The sequence below is a fragment of the Sorex fumeus genome, unplaced genomic scaffold (genome assembly GCF_029834395.1).
Source record: "Sorex fumeus unplaced genomic scaffold, SorFum_2.1 ptg000183l, whole genome shotgun sequence".
NCBI classification, from domain to species: domain Eukaryota; kingdom Metazoa; phylum Chordata; class Mammalia; order Eulipotyphla; family Soricidae; genus Sorex; species Sorex fumeus.
In genome coordinates this window covers 4,880,252-4,892,502 of record NW_026606240.1, presented here as the reverse complement: position 1 = coordinate 4,892,502, position 12,251 = coordinate 4,880,252, and the positions used below count along the sequence as shown (strand labels likewise).

The 12,251-nt window shown below is 41.5% G+C and overlaps 1 pseudogene; it reads right to left on the bottom strand.

Annotated features, from left to right (window-relative positions):
• Positions 1-4,768: 4,768 nt before the first annotated feature.
• LOC130017226 (small EDRK-rich factor 1-like) lies at positions 4,769-7,090 on the bottom strand (annotated as a pseudogene).
• Between the last annotated feature and the right edge of the window lie 5,161 nt (positions 7,091-12,251).

The window sequence follows — 12,251 nt, the reverse complement described above, 5'->3', positions numbered from 1 at the left end:
GCAGAGGAGACGGAGCAAGTGTCAATTCTGTCTAAGGAGAGCCGGCATTGGAGGGCAGCTCAGCAAATGGTGATGGGCCCCCAGAGAGGCTACTGGCATAGAGCTGGAACCACAGGATTTGACTACCTGTGACTTTCTCACATATCATCTTTATCTTTACAATGGGGTGATTATACCCCTATCTCTAGCTGTGTAACTGTGTGGTTAAGAGTAGCTACATGATCATCTAGGAGCACCCAGTTCATGTATTCGAGTCAGAATTCTGAAATAGGAAATGGGATATGTTGAAATGGGAGGGGCAGAGAAAAATCAGATTGTGGGCATTCTCTTTCCCATTTTGTCCCAAATTTATATTTTGTCACCTAATATTTATTTCACTTCTATTGCAGATTGTTGTTGGGAGAAAAGTCAAAAGGATCAAGTTACCAGTCTTCTCTTCAGTAAGTTTATAGGAAGTAAAACCACTGTGTGAATGTGTCAATATTAGTGCTATTCACCCAACATATATATTCTTTAACCAAACACAGAGCAGGACTCTTTGCAGCTTCCTTGGAGTTGAGAAATAATTTGTGCCTCTACTGAGTAGGAACTTTAAGAACTTAGAATCTAAGTATTAGGGACCTCTAGTCCTCTGTTTCCCTGGGCTGTGATAACTGGCCCTATTATTACTACGTCATAGTCCCAAGTTCCCAAGGCAGGCCCATTTGGAGTACAGTCTCAGATAAGCTGATATGGTCAAGTCAGGAACGGAAAAAAAAATTTACGGTTTAAACCACTTAGTTTTGAAGTTGTTAACCTGACCTAAAAACCTACCATTGCAGAAAGTAACACAAAACCAGAGGTAATGTCAATTGTCACTCAGTGAACCTACAATAGCAGTTTAAAAAACAAATTAAAGTATAAAAGGTAAAGGTAAAGGTAAAGCCCGGCAAGCTACCGAGAGTATTCGATATGCCAAACACAGTAACAACAAAGTCTCCAATGGAGACGTTACTGGGCCCGCTCGAGCAAAGTATAAAAAACCTACAAAAAAACAGCAATTTTTTTCTTCATTTTACATTAGCAAAATATTATATCCTCTTCTTTATACTGTAACCAGTAGGCTTCTATTATTTAATCAAGTAGTATAAGACTAATGAATTCTATCAGTGTGATCATTAAAATTTCTTCCAGGGCTGTAAATGTGGCTCAGTGGTGGAGCATAAGGCACTCAAGAGACCGTGGACTCAATCCTGGCACTTCGTGTATGTGCATCACAAAGTTCCTACATTGTAGGCTTAGGAACAGAAATTTCTGGCATATTTGTTTTTATATCAATTTCTTCAACATCCATAATAAACTGGAGCAGAAGGGATATGGAGGAGGGGAAGCACTTCAAGAAGCAGCAGAGAGAAGTGTAGATGGTTGCTATAAGTTTCTTTTTTTCCCTTTGCAGAGCTCTTGCCGTTCCTCTGACAAACCTCATTCTTGGCCATACAATGTTTTCAACCAATTTTTAATTTCAGCCTTACCTTTTTATGATATTCAAAACAGTATTGCATTATTTACTATAAATCACTATTTTTCTGTTCTGTTTTTTCTCCCCCTTCCATTGAGGAGTAATCAACATCCCACTCCCCTTCTGAATTCATAAACTTTAAAAGTATCAAGGGCTACAGATACAAGCAGCCAACATTTAATTTAAGCCATCATGTAATTCCTGGCACCCCGTTGGTCCCCCAGTCCCCAGCGGGAGTGATCCCTGAGTGCAGAGTAACTGTAAGCCCTGATCACTGCAGGCATGACCACAAAATAAAGGAACAAATAAATAAATAAAATAAAATAAAGTTAACAATAAACCACCATCACAGTGATTCAAAAAATTAAAAATTTTTTAAAATAAACCACCATGTGTAGACTGTGGCTCTTTTTTTTGCTTTTTGGGTCATACCCGGCATTGCACAAGGGTTACTCCTGGCTCATACTCTCAGGAATTTCTAAGTACCTGGTGGTGCTCGGAGGACCATATGGGATGCTGGGAATCGAAACCAGGTTGGCCGCATGCAAGGCAAATGCCATACCCGCTGTGCTATCTTTCCAGCCCAACTGTGGCTCTTCATATGAATTTCTTTCCTGACTTACACAACAGCCCGGGAAAGGAGGTATTTTTTTGAAAAAAAAATTGGTTTTTTTTTTTTTTTTTTTTTTTTGGTTTTTGGGGTCACACCCAGCATTGCACAGAGGTTACTCCTGGCTCTGCACTCAGGAATTTCTCCTGGTAGTTCTTTTTTTTTTCCTAATTTTTACAAATTAGGAAACAGACGGATTTAGGAGCAGACTTATCTAAGTTAGACAGCTGATAATTGGTGAAACCAGGCAATTTATTTGCCTTGAGATCTCATACACTTTGCTTCTTATACTTCCCAGACCTGATGATCTCACTCGGGAACACTCTCCTTGGACATCTTAGGCCTTGGTTTCCTAATAATAAATGCCACTGGCTCGTTTTTAGAAGCACCGAAGGAGCATGGGGCCTGGGGCCTCTGAGGCACAGATGGAGAGCCAGCCAGAGCACAGAGGCTGCAGGCCTCCGAGAACAGACTGTGCTCCTGGAGGCAGCCAGTCAAACCCATTGTCCCGGGGCCCTTCTACAAAAAAGGTCTTAAAATAGCATTTGCTAAAGTGGAGAAATACAGGTATCTGATGTGACTTAACTCTGAAACTCAATAGTCCTGGCCTTGTTCTTCAGGAGCTCTGTTTAGCTGATAGCAGACAATGCCGCAGCAAGAAGCACTAACATTACCACCAAGGGAGACACTCAGCACCAGACAGGTAAATTCTCCTCTCACTTACTCTTCTCCAAAACACAAAAAAAGAGGCAGGCATGTTTTCCCAAGTTTCAGAGATGACAAGTGACAAATAAATGACTTGTTCAAGCATGCAGAAAAGAAGCAACAGAGTCTCATTATTATAACCTTTTCCTTTCTCAGGACCTCAGTTTGCCCATATGCACAATTAGAAGGTCGGCTTTGTTAAGCTCCAAAATCTACTTCAGCTCTAACATCTAGGTTCTTCCAGCTACAAAGCACTCCGTTGCAAAGTGCTCATTATGTATGCATAAATATCCAGAAAAAGAAAAATATTCTGTCTTTATCACTGAATTAGTAAGATACCATTGTACCACTGGCCCCTTTGGCCAACTTTGTTATAACTGACCAGTAAGGAACCAAACTCTGATCAACACAGCAATCATTTTCTGCAGTTCCTAAATATTATTACAGAACACTTAGCAAATTCATTAGGAAGTTAATTCCAATGATAGTGCTAATGAGAAAAAGATTGATATTGAAATGTATGCCCTTTTTTTGGTAATAAAATTATGCTATACTCTCTTAATCCTTGTGGATGGAATTGCAACATGGGAAGAGGTTTGGATCAAGATTAACTTCATCTTGTCCTCATCATTGATTAAAGTTAACACTGCCCTTAGGGTCAGTCCCTAGATCTCATCTCTCAATGCATCTGTGATTTTAAAATCAACAAATCTGCAGGTCAGAGATGATTTTGGGATTTAGGGACTTGCACATGGGTTCCTCTGTTTAATCCCAGCACTTCAACAAGTCCCCACCACTAGTAGGAGTGATTCCTGAGCACAGAATAAGAAGTAAGTCATGAGCATCATCTTTGCGTCACCCTCACCTCACCCCTATAGAAAAAAGAATAATTTAAAATCAGCAAACCAGCTAAGAACAATTCCTAAGCAATTCTTAACTCTATAAATTTTCACAAGGGTGTGAGTGTTTTTTTGACTCTAATCATCCAATCCCAAATGTCCTCACGCTTCAGGGTAGATCAGAATTATTTGGTGATCTTTCTAAAAATGCAAATTTCTGGAGCTACCAAGAGTAGTATCACTGTATCACTGTCCTCCCGTTGTTCATTGATTTGCTCAAGCGGGCCCAGTAACGTCTCCATCATGAGACTTGTTGTTACTGTGTCTGGCATATCGAATACGTCACGGGGAGCTTGCCAGGCTCTGCCGCGCGGGCGAGATACTCTCGGTAGCTTGCTGGGCTCTCCGAGAGGGGCGGAGGAATCGAACTCGGGTTGGCCATGTTGGCCGCGTGTAAGGCGAACGCCCTACCCGCTGTGCTATCGCTCCAGCACAGCGGGTAGGGCGTCTGCCTTGCACGCAGCCAACATGGCGACCCGAGTTCGACTCCTCCGCCCCTCTCGGAGAGCCCGGCAAGCTACCGAGAGTATTCGATATGCCAGACACAGTAACAACAAAGTCTCCAATGGAGACGTTACTGGGCCCGCTCGAGCAAATTGATGTTCATTTATATTGATCAAAATTACTGCTTGACTTTTTACTGTATGGTAAAAAGTCTACAGGTTTTCATCACATGTAAACATTTTTTTACTTATTTTTTCACATGCATAATATGTGTTTTATTCTTTGAAGATGGTTCTGAAACACACTAAGCCAGACCCAAAGTAAAGTTGAAAAGTTTATAGAGTTTTAAAAGGGTATGTTACAGCATATGTTATGACTCTTCACTTCACCATATATTTTTTTAGCTTTTTTGGGTCACACCCAGAGATGCTGACTCCTGGCTCTGCACTCTGGAATTACTTCTGACAAGTGCTTGGGCAGCCGTAAGGGATGCTGGGGATCGAACCCGGGTAGGCCGCATGCAAGCCCTACCTGCTGTGCTATCACTCTGGCCCACTTCACCACATTTTGATCATAGACTTTCCTGTCCACCTTGCTGACAGTAGCCAACCATCATTCTTCTCTTGTCTGCCTGGAGTTTTTCTCATTAGCTGCCAACTGATTTTGTTGCATGATCTCAGAGTCCCTCTGCTTTTGTTGAGAGACAATCAAACTAGCTTCTTTTCTTTCCCCCTTACTAATTTCCTGGGATTTCTTCATATTTTTTCTGGCAAGCAAACTCTCGTTGATTTCCATAGGCCTTGCTGGTCGTCCACTGGATCTGGAGAGCCCTACCTGAAAACGAAAAGGCTCCAGGGCAAGCCCTGCACGCTCCCCACTAGTCACAACACTTTTCTACTTATTCTGGGAATATTAGTTACTTTCTTCACGTCTTTTCAGAAAAAAAAAAAAAGCCAAACTCGGTTTGATTTTCAGCTAGTCAACCTTAAGGAAGTCAATTAAAGTCTGTGATAATATTATTTTCAAAGTGGTTTTAGAAAAATAAAATGGGATAGGGGCTGGAGCAATAGCACAGTGGGTGGGGCATTTGCCTCACACGCAGCTGATCCAGGTTCGATTCCCAGCATCCCATATGGTCCCCTGAGCACCGCCAGGAGTAATTCCTGACTGCAGAGCCAGAAGGAACCCCTGTGCATCGCTGGGTGTGATCCAAAAAGCAAAATAAGTAAGTAAATAAATAAATAAATAAATAGGATAATATAGATAAATCACCTACCAGGACTTTCTAAACAATAGTTAGTTCTTCTCTCTCTGCAAGACCATTCCTGATAAATAGAGAAAAACAAACTAGAAAAGGTCTCATTCCTTGCTGTTCTGGTTATGATAGCAGGATAACAGATTGCCCCAAACCTACCAGTATAAAATAACCAGTTTATGTTACTCACTGTTTCTTTTGTGATAGGAATTTGTAAACACAGAGTGGAGGTAATTTGTTTTATTCTGTAACATCTGGGGCCTCAGCAGGAAGAGCTCAAGGTGAAGGTGATCCCATTTCTAGGGCTAAGAATCACCTGGAGGCATATTTTACCCACATTTCTAGTAGCTGAAACTGGCCGCACTTTCTCATTTCATAGGGATATAAGAATTTCAGAAGCCCAAGTCCAGAATTTTATCAAGGGTAATTCTGATACCTATAAAATCCTTCACAGGCAAGAAATAGAGTCAGTCAGATTGCAGACAGCTGACGAGAAGCATTCATCTCTGTTCTACCATGTACCAGGGCCAGATCATACCATTTTGTAGACCTTGTATGGGCTGCCAACCCAGAGTTCCTATCCCTGTTTTAGGAAACTGGGAGTAATCTTTACGGCGTTTTGTGACTTAGCCTCAGAATCCACATGGTGTCATTTCCATCACAGTCACAAATCACTCTAAGAGGACACAAAACCTGCCTCTTGAAGCGAAAAGTCAGACACTGTGCAAGACTGTTGGGAGATGGAAGAGCTTGACTTGTCATTTATAGAAAATACGTTATAACCACCCTATAGTGGGCACCTGATAAAGAGAGACAAAGGAAACTCACCACATACCATGACCCAGAACCACAAAGGGATGTATGAACGGGCCAGAGGTAGTACAGCGGATAGCACATTTTCCTTCCACGTGCCTGACCCAGATTTGATCCCACAACCCCATATGGTCCATGGAGCCCCACTAGAAGTGATCCCTGAGCACACAGCTAGGAGAAAGCCTTGAGCACTGCCCATTGTTGGCCCCCAAACTAACAAAAAAAACAAAAGAGCTTTATTACCTCCTAAACCTCAAAGACTAGGCTTAAGTCACAGTAGTTTTTCTTTTCTTTCCTTTCTCTTTTTTTTTCTTTTTTTGGTGGGGGTGCGGTGGGGGCTGCTGCAGGGAGCCCAGAGTGGTGCCCAGGGGCTCTGAAGGCCACTCATGCAAACTGGACATTCACTTGATTTAGTCAGTGTTTCTAAACTTTTTTCCAAACATGACACCTTCCTTCCCCGCATCCTGTTTTCTTCCTACTCTCCCTTGTCCTACCAGTTAGTCCCTTAGTCTTGTCCTGTGGCCTTACACTTACGTGACTTCTCTCTGAAGCAACCTGGGAGTCTAATGGAGGACTGTGCCTAGCAGTGTTTAGGGCCATGTAGTGTCATGTATGTAACTCGTGCAAGGAACATACCCCAATCCCTGTTCTTTCACCTCATCCTCCCCTAAGCCTTTAAGACATCAAGAAAGATTAGCAAACTGTGATTGTTCATCTGCTTTCAGGAAATATGGTTGAAAAAATCAATCCTGACAAAGCAGTTTTAGGAAACAAGCATTCATATTCCGTGAGGTGCTTACTGGCATATGAAGTAAAACCTTCACCTGGTATTTCAGGACCTCTTAGAACTCACCTCTACCGCCCATCCCCATTTATCTCCCACTACACGGAATCATATGCCATTCCTGGAACAGGCTTGTATTTTTTTGCCATGACATCTTTGTTTGGGCGATTGTCCTCTCCCTGGAATGTTCTTCCATCCGTGCCTATTAAAATCCAACCCATCCTTCCACACCCAGTTTCAATGTCACCTGCTACCTTCAACTTTCCTGGTTGCCTCCCAAAGTAATCTCATCCCCAGAACTTCTAGATATCTTTATTTACATCACATTCCAACTCAAGTAATGTGCCATTTCCCCAAAGTCCACACTGCCACTACAATTCACCCTCTTCTTGGTCCTAATCTTCTTAATACCAATTTAACTGTTGCTAAGAAGAAAGCAAAATTAAAGTCTTTCACCCAAGTTGAAAGTAACAGGATTCTCACCCGGGGACAAAGTATTGGCATCATGAGCATTGAGGACTCAGGTGCTAATAGGCAAGCAAGGGTGAGTCAGGTGTCTCTCATGATTCCTCCTCTCACTGCCATGAGAGAAAAAGCACACACACACACACACACACACACACACACACACACACACATTCAAATCTCAACCACTTAAGAGAATGATTAATCTCAATGAGGAACTAATAATTTTCCAGCTATTTAAAAAATACATTTATCCCAGAAATGTGGAGATGTATTTTTTTAATGAAGATGTTTTATGCATTGGTCCTTCCTTATTCGACAAGACTTGGACTCCCATTTTGTCTTCAAAACTCTACTCATCTGATACCATGAAAAACCTCATAGCTCAAAATTGCAGTTTAAATTACTTTGATTTCAACAATTATTTCTTCATACTAGTAAATTTGAGAAAATAATCTGTTAATTATATACATCAAAGAGAAAAAATTACTTTATTTACAAATAAATTAGTCTGGGATTGTAAGTCCTTTGTAAAAACTAATGTTTTGATTCAAAGCAACTAAAAAGTACAAGACCAAATAAAGTCTATTTTTTTCTTGCTTAAATTTTTTTCCTGTTTCTTAAAATTATTTTTTATTTTATTCAATTTTTCCTTTCTTATAGTTCTAGATGTACACAGATATTTCCACTCCCTTTGATACATATTCCACTCCCACCTTGAAAGAAGTCCACCAAATTTTTAAAGACATAGTAAAAATGACAGGCACAGAGGTAGTTCAGATCTGATCTGGGAAAACTGCAATTTCAACTGGTCAGTCTCAAAATCATATTTATTAAGCATGTTACTACCATGGGAATTTTAATCCTGATGTAATTCCTACTGATTTCTGGAAATTCTGTAACCTCATGATTTATCTAACTTCCAAGTATTTTGTATTGGATAACAATTCTGATAATTAATCTTTGCCTTCATTCAAAATAAAAACTGTCCTTATTTCAATGCAATCAAATAAATCTAATTTAAATAGCAGGGCCTTTTGGAAAACAGAGACTCACCTCTCAACGCAAAGAACAAATATTTGCATTACCTATTTATATTAAAATATGCAGAAATTTCTCAAGCATCCAGCCAACTTATAAATTTTTATAACTTCTTTGGATTGTTAGCATTTTTTTAACACACTGCATTATTTCAGCTTTGTGAAGGGCTAAATAACAATCTTTCTGGTCAGGAAAAAGGAAAGGACATTAAATAAAGAATGCAGAATAAATAAAAACAAAACAGTACAGCCCGTACATCCACTCATACAAAGACAACTTTCATGGTGAGCTATAAGCAATTATAATAACACAGTGTCCTTCATGTTGATTGCAGCAGTGAAAAGAATTTCTCTACTTATTGAAGACTTTCCTGGCCAAGTTTCAGAAAAAAAAAATCTGATTCTATCCCAATCTGACTTCTGTGCAATGTAAGTCATGCACATTTTAAACGCTGATGTATAATGCTGCCATTCTTCTACGAACTGGTAACAGCTGTAGAAACTATTATAGCCGGCTTCAAAACATGTCTGTGTAGTCAGTGATCTCCAGACACTTAGCAATCCCAAAGCTATTCCTGGACTCACTCGGATTGCAGCGTGAACACAAAGTTTTGATTTATGTTGGTAATGAAACAACAAACTTCTGATCTTTCCTCTAAATGGTCATTCAAATTACACGAACAGCATGTGCTTCGGGAGAAAGTAGAGGGCAGAATTTACAGAAATGAAAAGGAAGCAAGAAAAAAATGAAAGGGCCACCCACACTTACCTTAAGGAAAATCCACAATAGTTGGTATAAATCACTGTACTGGAGTTATATCTTAAAGTCCACCAAAGACACTTGCACATGGGGTGAAAGAAAACGAAGCAGAGACTTTGGAGAAGGAGGTGAACCAAGGAGATCATATGCTTTAAACAGGAAGATGCCCAAAGCCCCAAAGCCGATATTAGACATAAACATACTCAAGTGCACACTTGCTTTGAGCACAAAGATCATGCACAAAGATCATGAGATTCTCATTTCAACTTAAAGTTCCACTTCACTGAATCATGACTAAAATCCCCGAAACTGATAAACTCATACAAGGGAATTTTTCAGTTGTACCAATTCAACCACCCCCAAAAGCAAAATGTCCACAGGAAATCTTTCTTTATTTCATATTTGCCTAGAGCTATAACGCAAATACAGGCAGGTGCACTTACATTAAATGTCTTGTTTCAAGCTAACCATTGCAGAGCGTCACCCATTCCTTCATATAACTTGTTCATACAAAATGAAAATAAGCATCGCACTGTAGCACTGTCCTCCCATTGTTCATCGATTTGCTCGAGCGGGCACCAGTCACGTCTCCATTGCGAGACTTGGTGTTACTGTTTTTGGCATATTGAATACGCCACGGGTAGCTAAGCAACCAAAATTCCCGATTATCGGCGATGTAACAGGTAGGAATTTCCACAGGATGTTCTATAGCTTCTTTTTACAGCCTAGAGACCAAGAAGACAGTAAGTTGATACTTTCTAAACGTATGTCCTTTGCTTACTCTTCTCCCTACAAGTTGAAATAAAAATACACCACAGGGAAGAAACCACAGTACAGTGGGTAGGGTGCTTACCTTACATGCAGCTGACCTGGGTTAGATCCCTGGCACCCCATATGATCCCCTAAGTTCCCCGGTAGTGATCCCTGAATGCAGAACCAGGAGTAAGTAAGCCCTTAGCACCACCAGGTGTGCCCCCACTCCCAAAAACGTACCACAGTATTCCCTTCACTTTTCCATTATTAAGCACCCTCTCCAAACCAAATATAAAAACTGGATACCAGAAGAATCAAAGGCCTAGTCTCTGTCCAGGGGAGTTTTAGATGGAACCAGGGAGGAAAATATGGATTGGTACAAAAATGAAGCAAAAAATTAAGTAAATCCCAAACTGCTGAGGAGGATCACAAGCGGAGTAATCTGAATAAAATACAATTGAAGGGCTGTATAGCCACAGAGAAGTTTATTTTTCATTTAAAAAAATTTCAAGTTTTTTATTGAATCACTGTGAGATAGACCCTTTCAAAGCTGTTCATGATTAGGTTTCCGTCATACACCACCGTCCCTCCACCAGTGTCCATTTCCCAGAACCAGTGTCCCCATTTCCCCTTCCATCACCCTCCCCCACTCCCTCCCACCCCCCAGCCTGCCTCTATGGTAGGCACTTGTGCTCTCTCTCTCTCTCTTTCTCTCTCTCTCTCTCCCTCCCTCGCTCACTGTCTTTTGGGGTGGACAAGTACTTTTGGCTTTGGAACTAGACTAAAAATACCTAAAATGTTGGGGAGAGCAACAACAGCATTATTAGAGAGAACAGTAACAGTAATGCCGTAGTACCTGCGAAATGTTCACCACTTTTGTATTTATTAATTTGCAAGTAATAGAATAGCCAAATATAGTCAAACAATGAGGTCAACGAGGTCATTAAATTATCTCAGCTAACCATAAAATTTGAAAATAGGTGGTTCCAGGCTTGCTCTCATGACTTGGTGCATATATATATATATATATATATATATATATATATATATCTTCTGTTTCTTCATTCTCTAGTATGAGTAGTCTCCACACCCATGATTGCTGCCCACTGTAGTCAAGTGGGCTGCTGTAGTACCTTATTTACATTCATGGCAAGAAGTGGGAAGGAGAGGTGAGGTGCTAATAGTTCTTCTCTATCAATCCTCCCTTTTGTTTTGTTTGTTTTGGCTTTTTGCATCCCACCCAGTGATGCTCTGGGCTTACTCCTGGCTCTACACTCAGGAGACCACACGGGATGCCAGGGATTGAACCCAGATAGGCCTCATGCAAGGCAAACGCCTACCCACCAGGCTATTGCTTCAGCCCCCTCTTTTTCATTGTTTAGTCTCCGTGTTGGTGCTGGGGGCCTTGAGAGCTAAGCCCTGCAGTTTCTGGAATCAAACTGGGCCCTGTGCATGTTAGCTCTGTATTCCTATATCTCCTACGTCCCCATTTATCCCTTTTATCAAGTAATCCCATCAGCGGCCAAGACTCAGAGACTATAAAAACCAGCTCCCGGAAGAACAGTGCAGTCTCCTGCCCCCTTGCCTGACTGTCCTTGCCGCCGGGGCCCCTTGGAGGGGAGCGGGTTGAGCTTTCCTCCCCGCCCTGACCAGGGCTCCAGCAGCCAAAGACCTCCAGGACCAGCCACCACCATGCTGAGACCACTCTCCGCACACATGAAGGTACTGGCAGAGGGACAAAGTCACGCGGGTTCCAGGGCCGAGATCTCCAAGGCTACTCCCATTTGGGCCGAGCATCCTCCACCCAGATCCTCCAAATTCCAGTAGGCGGGGGTCACACCCACCAACTGGCCCCCTGGCGCCGTATAATCCCATCAGCGGCCAAGACTCAGAGACTATAAAAACCAGCTCCTGGAACCTTAATAAGATGTCTTATTATGACATCTTATTATCTCATTCCTACTTTGGACAAACTGGCAGGCTACCGAATGTAGCCTGCCCACATGGCAGAGTCTGGCAAACTCCCTGTGGCGTACCCCATATGCCAAATACCAGTAACAATGATGGGTCTCATTCTCCTAAAGAGCCTTGAATATAATCTCAGGGCTAGGATGAAGGAAACGTTACTGGGGCCTGCTCGAGGCAATCGACGATTAACAGGATGATTTGTGATTTGTGATTGTGTCAAGAAAAAAAAGAACAACTTTCCAAGAACTCCCATCCCT